Here is a 14092-nt window from a genome sequence, read left to right as displayed (position 1 = left end):
GTTGATGGAACCATATTTAAATGAAGTTTACATGGTTTGACCCAAATTCTAAGTCCTAGCAAATCTCAATGACTCCAATGCTCTGATCAAGTAAAGGATCGAGATTTAACAGGATTATGAATGGATACCGAAATCCTCTGTCCCACGCAGACAGATGATCGATGTATCAAGCTTAAACCTACTACGACCATCTATTCGTGTTAGCCTGAACATTGGAAATTTGGAATCTTTAAGGGGGGTAGGTTGTAATGACTCTTGTTTTAGTAGTGAGTTATGAGCACTTATACAAATAACCTTAATGCAGAAAACAAGCGGATGCATACAGGAACCGTAAGATAGATTGTGCTGAATCTCGAGGACGAGATTCTCTTTAAGGGGGTAGATTGTAACACCCCGAACTTTTCAATACCGAGTATTTGAAAGTCCTCGATTGTTACTGTAAATTTAACCTAATAGCTAACCTAACCTTACATCCATCCACCAACGTGAATCTGACTGATTAAGAATGATCTTCATCCATAAATCAAGTCATCTGACCGCTGATCATGTGGTCTGATATACATACCTTCCCTTGACTAAATTGGTGAACAACTCTTTATCCATAATGATTTGAATGTAAGTTCTTTTGTAAGGATTGTTTACTAATGGGCATAGAACCACATGGAACCATTAGATTTCGTAAAAGTCCTAGATCAACAATAATTACGAAAATGCTATTAACCTAGACCCCTGAATTCTAGATCACATAGTTTCCATGATCCGTTTCATGTAAAATTTTATATCAGGCTTAATTATCATAAATTAACCATACACATCAAATTTCAGCCCTTATATCACATTAATTTAGCTACTTGATCCCTACATCCATCCGTGCACTTATCAAACCAAGATTCTGATCTGTTCATCTTGTTCACACCATATGAATATGCTTAACCCACCATTAGAATTATAATCTGAGAAACTTACACGTGTGAATAAGACACTCTAATCCGACGATACGCATACTTTACCCCTAATCACTCAGAAAACCCACTTTGTGATCACTCATTCACAAAACTGACCATACATCCACCCATATGCATGGTTAGAGTGCTAACCATAAAACTTCCTCATTTTTAACAAGTCACCTGACCATTCATCAGTTTTGGATCTGCCAAATGGGTCATCCAAATATCAGGATGAATCGGTCATTATGAAGATCTTCAGGGTTAATTCCAAACTACCTGATAACTTGTCAATCAGAGGTGTACAAATGTTATTTTGAATTGTAGAGTGTGTAAGCCATTAAAGGATCATCTTGGACATCCCTGGGAGATCGGGGCCCAAACCGGACCAAGGGAAAGAACACGAAAAATGAAGAATGCTCATCAAAATTCAAGAAATTTGGGCGGCTCACTTTGACGTAATGGATGTCGGAAGCTGGTTGAAAAATGAATGGTAAGATTGTAAATATTCATAAATGTCATTACATACATTACATACTACCATTGAAGCTAAAACATACTGTGCGGCCCACTCGATCAACAGATCTGTTCTATTTTCAGACCCTTATTCTAGCAGAGTGTGGTCGACACGATGAACAGGGCAGATCATGAGACTAAAAATAGTACAATTCACTCCAGACAAAATGAATTAATTCACGTGGAATAACGTATTATCACAGAGAGACGTGCATGGGTTTCAACGGTGTGAGTAATTCACACACTTATTGAAGGTGTGGCGCACTGGAACTCAGATCTGATTCGTACTTTGACCCATGTGTCAAAACATTATGACAAATGTGATGAAGGGTGTAGATTTTCTAGAAGGCAACCACAAATGCCCCCCCCCCCCCCCCTATTTTGAGCAGCAACATGGTTTCTCTTTAGTTTTTACGGTGGGTTTCGCCCACATGTTTCATATTTTGGCCCCTTGGCCCTTTCTAACCGTTGACGCTCAATCCCAGGATGATCCAACCATTAGATTGTCAGAAACCCACTGTTGGGAGTAGAAGTTTAGGTATGGCCCACTTACGAGTTAGGTCGGCCCCATTCTTGAGATCATAGCATTATATAAGTAAATGAACTTAGTGAACGGAGTGAACCTCATCCAAACATCACCATGGGCCCCACAAGGGCGTGCATGTACACCAATGCAACAACACTTGAAGTGCACCAGGCGCCCCAAGCCGGTCAGAGCACGCTTACCTGTGCTTGCCAAAAATGAGAGATTTCTCTCTCCCGCCTACGGGCATTTTTGAAAAGAACGGGCAGACGCTGTGCTCAATCTATGACCCACCATATGGTCCCACCTTCACAATCTAAACCGTCCATCGTGTCCAGGGATTGGATTCCACCAAAACCCACCTCACCTCGTACCTTGATATGTATGTGCGTGGGCACAATCCTTGCCGCAAGTGGGCTATACAAAACCAGATATTCTGAAAACGGAAACTGCCAGCTGGCATGATCCGCGTGAGAAGAAGTCCTTCAATCTCAGCCCTTTATTTCAGCGAATCCCGACCGTTTGTCTGGGAAAATCTCAGCCATCCATTTGCTTAGGGCGTCCTAACTGAAACTAGGGACGGTTTCGGCTCCTTCCCACAGTTTTGTAAAAATCGGACTGCAGGATGTAATCCTGACCATCCACCATCCATCCAATGATCGTGTGAAGCTTAGGGCTTTAAGAAAAATGATATATACAATGAACAGTTCTCTGCTCTGTTTATTGCAGCCGCTTGAGAAAAACCATCCGCCGCCTTTGTTCTAGCGAACCCACCAACTTAAACCCCTTGAAACTTCATGAAAGCTTATCCACAAGTTTCGTAGGGTCCATACGGACCATCTGAAGGAAGTATATTGAAGGATTTAGTGGTGTTTTCAAATCCACCATTAATGGCGGATCATCTCCTTCGTTTGAAGTCGAACCGGGTTCGATCTGGTCTAGGCCAGCAACCCTGTTTTCGCATGGGTTTTGTCCACTCCAAATCTCATGAAAAGCTAGGAAGAAAAGAGAAAATAAAGGAAAGAGAGGAGAGAGAAAGAAGAGGTGGGAAGAAGGTAGAGAGAGTGTCGGTTCAAGGTGCGCCCATTGCACCACTTGGCTTAACTCACTATCGAGCTTAAGGCCAATCGCCTGGAGGTGCTGATGGACTTCCAACACATGGAAAGAAGAAATGGAGAGAAAGAAATGAAAGGAAGGAGAAACGAGAAAGAGAGAGAGAGAGGAATGGCTGGTGCATCATTGCAATAGCTTGAACTGAGGCGACTTGACTCGCTGTTGAGTTACAGGCCTGAGTCAAGCTCAATTCTTTGAGTCTATTGCTGGACATCTTCCAACAGAAATGAAAAAATAATAATAATAAGTAGAGAGAGAGAGAGGAGAAGGAGAAGGAATGAAAAGAAAGAAAAGAAAGAAGAAGGAGAAGGTGAGATTGAGAGAGTTGAGCCGAGTCAACTCAGATGCCAAGTTGTGTTTATTCAAGTCGAATCATAGGTGCACTTCTCTCAAACATTTTGCATTGGAATTTTTATTAGAACATTAGTAGATTATTTATGCTATAACTAGCTATTACAAACAAGATTATATTTACCAAATAATAGTAGTCTTAAGGATCATCGTTAATAGTAGATCTTAGTATTTAGTTATCATCATTAATATTTGCAATTATACAACTTGATTAACTATTGAAGATTATCCATGCTTATACTAGTATTATAAATAAATAAATAAATAAGTTTATAGTTATTGGATATTAACATTCTATTCATTATGGCCAAACATTATCATTGATAGTAGATTGTACAAATGGATATCATCATAATGGTTGTCACTGTTGTGATAGCTAGCATTAATCGTAACAAGGATGTTAATAAATATTTTATAACTATTAAGTTAACATTATAAATAATTACACACCATTATAGTTCAATCTTAAAGATCTAGCCTAAACCCAAACCTTAAGATGAAAAATCCTAATCCTATACTAAAATCCTAAAAGTAATCCAAACCATAGGTCGTATAAATCTTGACCATAGACACTTGCTAGAACATTGATCTCATGTACGAATTCACAATCCATGGTAGGACTCAACTCTGAGGGTGCACGCGCTTCCTAGCAATGTCAGCTAGCAATTCAAGTAAAAGGTGATGATTCTTCCCCTTGAGCTTTCCATTTTCTCGTTAGCTTAAGTTATAGTTTTTATTTAAATTTATATTTGATATCTCTCTCTTATAATCACATGTGTTAGCTGGTGGAAATTGAATTACTATATTGCCTGCCTAATGTTCATCTTGTATATTGGTTCATGAATTATTTGTGGATTGCTTATGGAACTTAAACTGGTACACTAGTGGGTAACCCCCACTTATAAATGAACACCCATACTTGGGATGTAACTCGATTGACGATGATTTCTATGGATCTTCGATCTAGTGGTTATTAAGTGCTGGTCTAGATGGATCATTGATGTGGGCCTACTATCTAGGGTTGTTATGTCTAATGGCTTTTAAGGATGGTCTTTATTGTATGGTTTTGATATTCGCCTTATATGGCATATTTTGATACTCGCCCTATGTGGTTTTATTTAATATTTTCTCTATATGGATTCGATGTTTTATACTGTGCAATCATGCCATGGTAAGCCCCATAAGTTGTAATATGATTGATCACTAGTCGACGGTTTTCCATTAAATATCCTAAGGTGGTAGTGTTATGAGCCGGGGATGGTGGTAATGGGACATTATGCCCGAGCTGTCAGCCTACGCTGGGCTCTGAGCTTCCTGAGTGACCGTGATCGTATTTAAATTGCCTGATTGTAACTGGACTAATAATGGTTTGCCTAATCATGCATCCATAGCATGTTGGCAATGACGGGTGGCTAATTTAGATGTTGTAGCACGTGCCCTTAGGATCTTCAGGGTATTGTTTCGCTAGCTCCCAGACCACCGACTATCGACCCCTATTCGACTGGATGATTTTCCTAGGTCGATGATTTGCATGGGTGACGAGCCCATGTCCGGCTAGATGTGCATCCCCAGACCGATGTGCATTCATGCATCCATGCATTTAAAAAGATTGCATCATGTATTATTTTGATTGCTTTGTTGTTTTATACCTATGCTTACCTAATGCGGCGGTGTGTAATCTTGAGGGGAATTCATACTGAGCTGGCCACTAATCCATCAAATATAAAACTATACAGGTAGTGCAGGTGGCCCCGTATATTGGTTAGGAGCAGGCTATGGTTGACAAGGGTGCATGATTCTATTTGCTAAGGGTTGCTACAGGATTTCACAATTCAAGATTGTTGCAGTTTACCTTGTTTCACATATAATATTATGTCATTTTGTATTCGTAAGAATGGGGACATTGGTTTGTATAAGTCATTATGGGCAACCACTTGTATATTCTAAATAAAAATTGAAACTTCCCTTTTAGCTTACTTGTCCATTCTACACTCATCTGCTTACTTTGATAAAGAGAAAAAAATACGTGAATTTAACCATCCTTTAAGGTCAACACTCGGGTTTTCGGAAACGAGTCATATACTCGGGTCCTGAAGATTCGGGGTGTTACATTATCGGTGCCGATTATCGATGTTGATTATTGGTACTGATTATTAGGCTGATTCCGATTATTGAGGCCAGATATCGAGGCCGATTGTCGAGGCCCAATTTGATGTATATGCGGCCCGTATTTAAGGTCCGTTGCAATGTATATTTAGCTCGTGTTTAAGGACCAATGTGATGTATATGAGGCCTATGTGATGAGGCCCATTGTGATGTATTGAGGGCCAGGTGATGGAGCCCATTGTAAATGTATGTTAGGCCCATGTGATAGGCCCATCATGATGTGTATTAAGCTCTTGAGTGAGGCCCATGGTGTTGTATATTTGGCCTTATGTGAGGCCATAGGCCCACTATATGTTAGGCTTTATGTGAGCTAATTCCTTGGGGGCAATGTTGGTTAAAAGTCCACATTATTGAGGTCAATTGTCGATGCCAGTTATTGATACCAGTTATGAGTATGTGACAGTATAACATCATGATACATGTCCATACACATCATCTGCATGATTATTATGAGATGTGGTTGACCATTGCATATGTCATTATGTAGGTTATTATAAGACTCTCTGATAGGCGGAGGTTATCTCACATGAGCACACGGTATGCATAGGATTGATGCATGACTGGATTGTATAACTCATGCATCTTGCATTATGTGTTGTGATTACTGTATGCCCTGACGACATCAGGGTCGTAGCCTTCACAAACATGTCGTGGATAGTTAGATGGGACACTAGAAATGTTTGGTTCGAGCATCTGGGCACTTTGGATGTTTGTGGGTGAAAGTCCTTAAACATTCATGGCCAAAAGACGCCCCAACGTCAAGACTGAGTGAATACATGAGCGCTCGAGTGCCGAATACCAAGAGGCCGCGTCTCCCGCTGTGTCGTGGTCGGTTGGGAGTGGGTGTGGCCTTACCCGCCCGAGAGTAGGGGGCATAGCTAGGCTGAGTTTGACCAGCTTGTGAATGGGTCCGCTATCGACGTGCCGAGTAGATATTAGCTGACTACTAGTCAGGCGGATAGTGAGGTCTCTTCCACTTGTATGGTCATATGTCAGTGGGCAGTGATTTGCATGTAGAGTGTACTAGACTCGGTGAGTGTACTAGACTCGGTGATGATCCCAAAGATAAACGGTACTGATATGTGGAGTTATTAAGCAGGAGTTGGTCATTCATTCATTCACTATCCACTCGGATTGGTGGTGCGCAACTATTTGTTATGCGTACCTTCGCAATGGTCAAGATTTCAGTTGGGGTGCATGACTAACCCGAGATCAGGAGTTTACCACATTGAGTCTAACTATCCAAATTAGGTATGGGACTAGTTTGGATAGAAGTCCCTTGTGATGGACTCCATAGCCTACAATACTACATACTATCATCCCGACTTCACGCTCCAGCATGGTCATTCCATTCACACTGCATATTGTATTACATCCGCGGCATATAACATTTTGGATTACTGTGTTTCTGCATTTATATGGTCTAGATATGACTGACAGTATTCGTAAACTTATTAATAATTGTATATTGCATTGCATCCTCGGCCTCTGATATGTAACTCTCTTTGATCTGTATTGTGTACTCTGATATTGTTTGACTCATGGACTTGTCAGTATTTCTTCTTACTCTGATATTGTGTCATTCATGATCTTACCAGAATCTCTGATATTGTATGATTATGGTATTATATTGAATACTTGGCACTTATCTTGTGCACACACTTACACCACCCTCTAAGCTTTCTATAAGCTTATGCACGATAGATGTGTGCAGGTATGTTAGGTTGCAGCAGCCTAGAGCTTGGAGCATGCAGCTGACTTCTGTAACTTTGATTTTGACATATGTATTTCCCTTTCAGCATTGTATTCAAATATTTATATTAGTGAATATGTGATGATAATGTTGTCTTTGTGATTTGGGTATACTTGTGGTTATACTTCTTATGAGATAAATTGATGTTAAAAATTCTCCTTAGAGGATCCCAGGATCAGAACCTAGTGTATGCACACTGGGGGCCAAGAATGGGGCACTATGGAGGCTGTCTGCACCGGATTCGGCGATAGGTTATTTTGTGAGCTCGGTCTCCGAGTTTGGGGCGCGACATGCACACTCTCTATCTGAATTTCGAGGCATGATAGAAACACCCATCTAAGTGTCGATATGCTGAAAATTGTCAACACACTTGTCATCAATCTAAACTGATCATCCATCTTACTGGTCATGTGGCCACCCATAATTCTACTTGTCTATCTGACCACATAACTAATGTAGGGTCCATACTGAAGGTGTACACATCACTTCTTCAAAAAATCACCATTCATCACCATTTCATTTAACCCGTCCTCATATTGTACCTGTCCATCCCACCTTTTTATATATAAATTTGAGTCCAACGACCGATCACACACCAACTCATCTAACCATATATCTATTTGTCCATCTATGTATACATCGATTCGTCCATCCATCTACATCATTCATTTATGCACCATTGAATACATCATAACCATAAGTTAATTCATACATCAAATACTAAATACCGTGTACACCCATTCCATTCACACACACCTCTAACACATGTTACACGCACACACACTTATCACATGTGTGACATGCACACACATGAGATGCATAGTGCACATGTGCACTAGATAACCCACGTTTAAAAAAATAATAGAGAAAAACATGAGTAAAAGAAATGAAAAACCAAAGCGAGGATGTTGCTTCTTACATGCACATCATGTGTGAATAATATCACCATAAATAGTTGAGAAATGTGAAACGTGAAGGTGAGGAAGTGAGGAGATATATATATATATATATATATATATATATATATATAAGAGAAGAAGAAGAAAGGAAACAAAGGAAGAGAGAGGAAGAAAAAATAATAAAAGAAAAGAAAAGAAAGAGGAAAGAGAAAAAAAGGGGAGTTTTTATTTTATAAAAAGTGAGTTTTTTCTCACTTGAGTTTATGTATTTATTTGTTGTTTAATCCTATAATTAAATTCATTTGATTGCCTTTAAAATTCTTTTTATTTTATGTGAATGATTCATCTTATTTATTATCTATCTGTTTGATTTTTTTTTTATTTGTGGTTATTTATTAAAATTTTAATTATGGCAATTGAATTTTTATTATTTATTTAGTTGTTTTTATTTTAAGTAGCATGCTTTAATTCAATGTTAAATTTAGATTATTGTTAACAATGCATTGATATTTCTTTTATAAGATATATATATATATATATATATATATATATATATATATAGAGAGAGAGAGAGAGAGAGAGAGAGAGAGAGAGAGGAGAGAGAGAGAGAGAGAGAGAGAGAGATTTTTATTGCTATCATTGCCTGGTAGGCCATTCGATGGAGAATTTTTATACGTTGAAATGTATAATATAGTGAGTGATAGACAGGGGTGAAATAGTAATTGAAAAAGAAAGAGAAAGGGGTACAATGATGACAGCAAATATGCTCATGATTAGTATCATAAATTCAATCGAGCGTTATCACCTATGAAAAATTTTATATATATATATATATATATATATATATATATATATATATATATATATATATATATATATATATATATATATATATATATTGGAATATTTTGTCCATGAAATTATTAAAATCATGCACCATCAAAATAATTTTTTTTAGAACACCAGAAAATAGGTAGAGTGATCAAGTCCTCTGGGTTGAAAATTCTCAAAAGCGTAAATAGGTAGGGTGATCAAGACCCTTGGGTTGAAAGTCTCAAAAACTCAACTTGTACCTCTTAGAACCTCTATTGTACCCTTGGGTGGGTGAGTATGTCAGGATTGCAAAAGGTTTATTCTGTCTAATTCAGTAGGGTAGTAGTTTGACCAGCTAACATACAAATGGGTCCCTCACCGAGTGGCCTTTGGATGAGTGAGCATACACGCAGGATGTTACCATTGTCAGGTTAAGTGTTGTATTGGCGCGGGTATTGGCTAACTGGTGTAAATTGGCCCTGGTGTTAAAAAGAATAAACCGCACTTGTTATTATGGATTATAGCATATGTTGATTTTATTTATTTATTTTTTTAGAGTTTACATTGAAAAATCTTATTTATTAATATCTCCATCTGTTTACTTTACTCAAATAGATAGTGTATCTTTTAGTACATTTTATCCATATTATATAAGATTATTTTTGAAACCTGTGTTGAGATTACTCACTAGGCTTCATAGCTTACCCTGTTGGGATTTTAAAATTTCAAGATCAAGATCTCGTGGAGGCACTTAAAGAGATTTTATTTATTTATTTTTATTTCTTTAACATTTTTTAAATAAGTTGTAATGAATATTAAGTATAGTACAATAGCATGACGATGACATGTGTTTGGTGATAATTGTGAATAGTCGGAACATTTATGTTTTATTCTTCTCTATATAAATGTTTGATTATTAAATTTTTGGATGGTTATATTTTATAAACGAGAATCATTTTGTAAATATATGTGTGGATTGTAAAATGTAAACATACAAAACATAAGTCATGCCTTTGGGTATGGAATCAGAATTAGATATACCCAGGTGCCAGATTTTGGGGCCTGATTGTTAGATTGCAAATAAAATAGGTAGGCTATTGTCTACTATTAATGAAATCTAAGTCATATAATTTCTCATTGTAAGTTTCTTGAAGAATTATTCATACAAATGACTCACATTACTACTAGCAAATAATAATGTAGAGCTAAAAAGATGCATTTGCTCTCATTGAGTATGCAAGTAAGCGAGGTCATCTTCAAAATCAAAACTCGAAACCAACTTGTGGAATCCTAGATACCACCATTTCAAAACATGTTTCAGCTTCAACCAGTAGATTGGTTTTTGTGACTGGCAAACCAAGCGATCATAGCTCAAACCTGCAAAGCCCTCTAGCTGCTTCATATATGTAACACCCCGTACTTTTCAGTACTCGGGTGTTACCATAAAGATCTAGGTTAGCTCGCACGTGTGTGGAGACACACGTGACTCACCTTATGCATCACACTTAGTGGCCTACAAATCTACTCATCTGATTGACTAGTACGATCTTCATTCCTATATTAGGTCACCTGACCATTGGGAGTGGGATTCACGTATAAATCAAGCTTTCCATTAAATTGATCCTTAAGTTGGGCCATCACGTAATTACAGAACTTATTTTAGGATTAATCCCTTAGATGGTTGAAGATCTAATAGTCATTCAAGACGAACCATACAATTGCATTAAGACTCCCTAGATAAACTGTAGATCGATCGACTGTAAGACTACGTCTAGAATTGGATACATGGCCCATTAGGACATGATTCAATCCAGTAGCAACTCTACTTAGAGGCTTGTCACACAGGATAATAACGATATTATTAATAAACAATAAATAAATACAATATCCAAGTATGCACGTATAAAGTTAATATAATAATAATAATAATAATGTAAATGGTCCTAATAACCTATGGAGTGGGAACCACAACATGACTAAAAATGCATGCATATGTGGGGAAAATAATGATAATAATAAATAGTAATAATAATAATAATAATAATAATAATAAATAGTAATGGTAATAATAAATAATAATTAGTGTGAGTAGTGTAACACGATACTTACTATCATAAAGGCACAACGGGTCATATATTCATAATCTAACCATTGATTCTAGCTAAAATGGTCCCTTGGACCTTTCCAACCGTTGAAGTCCAATTACAGGGTGATCAGACCGTCGGATCGATGTAATTGACACTAAAGGACATTAGATCCATTAGTATGGCCCACCAAAGCCTTGGATCCGCCCCTTCTTCGGTAAAGAGAGCTATGACAGGGCCTTCCAAGATGAATGGACGGTGTGGATTTATCACAAACACCATGAAAAATCCCACTTAGCAGGGTACGTGTACACAGCTGGTGCACACCCGCTGTGCACCAGACGGGTCAGGCCGGTCAGCACGGGCTGACCCGTGCTCCTCCAAAAACGGAGAGTTTTCCTCTCTCTCCCTCTGTTTTGCCAACGATGGACGGACATCCGTTTTCTTCATCTGTGGCCCACCAACGTCATCCATCTGGAGGATCCAGACCGTCCATCGTGTCCAGGGCTTGGGTCCCACCAAAATCCACATACCTTGTACGTTGATATGTGTGTGCGTGGGCACAATCCTTGCCGCATGTGGGCCGTACAAAACCAGATCTTCCAAAAATGGAAACTGCTCCTCTTTGCCACAGTGGCAATACGCGTGAGCTTTGTTCTCCTCATATCTAGGCCATCCACGTGGCATAATCTCAACCAATCAGCGACCCTTCACATGGATTTTGGTTTTCATAGAAAACCAGCAACCAAACGACCGTTGGTTTGAGAATACCGGCTGTATTTTGGAGCCATTGCAAAATCCCTTCATCCTAGCCATTTATTCTCCATCCAACAAATCTTGAGAGCTAGGGTGAGCTACAAAGAACAAGCTGATCAAGCTGCAACAGAGCTCCTCCGTTTTCTGGCAGCCGTGCTCGAAAAAAATGCTGTTTCCATTCTTCATTCGAACCCACTGGGGAAATGCCTCTAAAGCTTCGATCCTTTGATTTCCAAAGCTCTGTTGGAAGTACAGAGACAGCTCAGCGGCTTCGTTTCGAGGAAAGGAGCTGTTGTTCGAAGGTCACCATTGCTGCCCGGTCATCTTCCTCGTTTGGGACTGCACTGAGTCACGGTTCGGGTTGGGCCGATTCGTGCAAAAATGGATCTTCCGCAGAGAGGAGAAGCAGATGGGGAGAAGAGTGAGAGAAAGAAAGAAGAAAGTCGGAGAGAGAGAACTGAGTTGGGCCGTGGCCGGCTGCACCAACTCGAATCGAACAGCCCGACCCAGTGGCAAGTCCAACTCGCTGGACCGAGTTCGGCCCAAGTTGGGCATGGGTCTGATACGTCCAGGCCTTGTTGAATGTGACTAGAAAAGAAATGGGAGAAGGGAGAAGTGAAAATGAGAGGGGGTGGAATGGAACTGATGCCACCCCACATCGCGACTTGCTGCCGAGTCGAGTTGTGCTAGCTGGACCGTCCCTGGACATTCAGCTGTTGTTGCTGGGCCTCCAGCAACAGCTGAGAAAGGAGAAGAAAGGAAATAGAAGAGGAACCAGGGAGAGGAAGAATAGAGAGGAAGAGAAGAAAGAAAAAGAGAAGAAAGAGAGAGAAATGAAGGAGAGAGTTGGAGTTAGGAGAGGGGGAACTGACTCGCTGCTGAGTCAGCTGGCTCGAGTCAGAGACCTGCTGGGCATTCCAGCATGAGAGAAAGGAAGTAGGGAAGCAGGAAAGAGAGAAAAGAGAGAAAGGAAGTAGGGAAGCAGGAAAGAGAGAAAAGAGAGAAAGGAAGAAGAGAGAGAAGAAGAGAAGCCGAGGGTAAGTGGAAATCGAGTTGACTCGACTGGAACTGAGTCGACTCGGTTTGAACTCGGATCGAGCTCGGTCAAGCTGCATGTGGAGTTGGGTCAGCTCAGATGTATCGAGTCGAGCTACCAAGTCAATGATGTAAGCAAATTTTCTCTCCCAAAGTCAATCATTGATTTATTATAGTTAGCGTTACTATAGCTATTGTGATTATTAAGCATGTTTAGCCATTAGCAGGTTATGTGAGCTAGTATTAATTATTATAAACAAATTTCAACCATTAGATGATAGGTATTAATATTTATGTACCATTCCTAGATGTTATCCTTGATAATGGATCACACTATCCAATACCATCATAACGAATGTGTTTGCTACATTAGCTAAAATGGATTATAACACTAAGGTTAATAAGTACTTTATAATTACTAAATTAACACTAATTTCACACCAACTAGGGTTCAAACCCTAAAACCTAGCCTAGACCTAAAATCTAGGATAAAATCCTAGACCTAAGTAATCTAAACCTTAAGACAGCACCCTAAACATATATAGTGTGTTAGGTTCGGGCTAATTATAGAATTTCATAATAAATGGCAGGTCGTGGTAACTATTATCGTGGCTAGGTTCGTTATTGATAGTTATAACTAATAGCATTGGAAAGTATTTATCATTTCCCTTACGAAATTAGTGAAATACTTAACTTTTAGTAGTAACATTTATCATATCATCATTGGTAAATATTCTATTGCTATTGCTTGTATTGTTTAATAGAATGTTAGTCATTATGAGAAGATTAGATAATGTTGGTATATCTAGAGATGAACTTATGAACCACCATTATTAACGTTGATGGATTAATACTCCCATCATGAATGTTATTTGACCCGTTGCACAGTATTAATGGTAATGATAATATTAAAAATAATTTAGGATCAAAATCCTAGGATCTAAGGTTAGAACTAAACTCTAGGATGAAAACCTAAGTAATCTAAGCACTAATTTATATTAATCTAGGTTATGGACACTTTGTAGAACATTGATCTCACGTACAACTTCACCATTCATTGTAGGATTTGATTCTAAGGGTGCACACGCTCGCTAGCAACACCAGTTGGCGATTCAAAGTGTAAGGTGATGATTCTTCCT

Source organism: Magnolia sinica, chromosome 12, assembly GCF_029962835.1.
Source record: "Magnolia sinica isolate HGM2019 chromosome 12, MsV1, whole genome shotgun sequence".
NCBI classification, from domain to species: Eukaryota; Viridiplantae; Streptophyta; class Magnoliopsida; order Magnoliales; family Magnoliaceae; genus Magnolia; species Magnolia sinica.
This window is presented reverse-complemented; position numbering follows the sequence as displayed.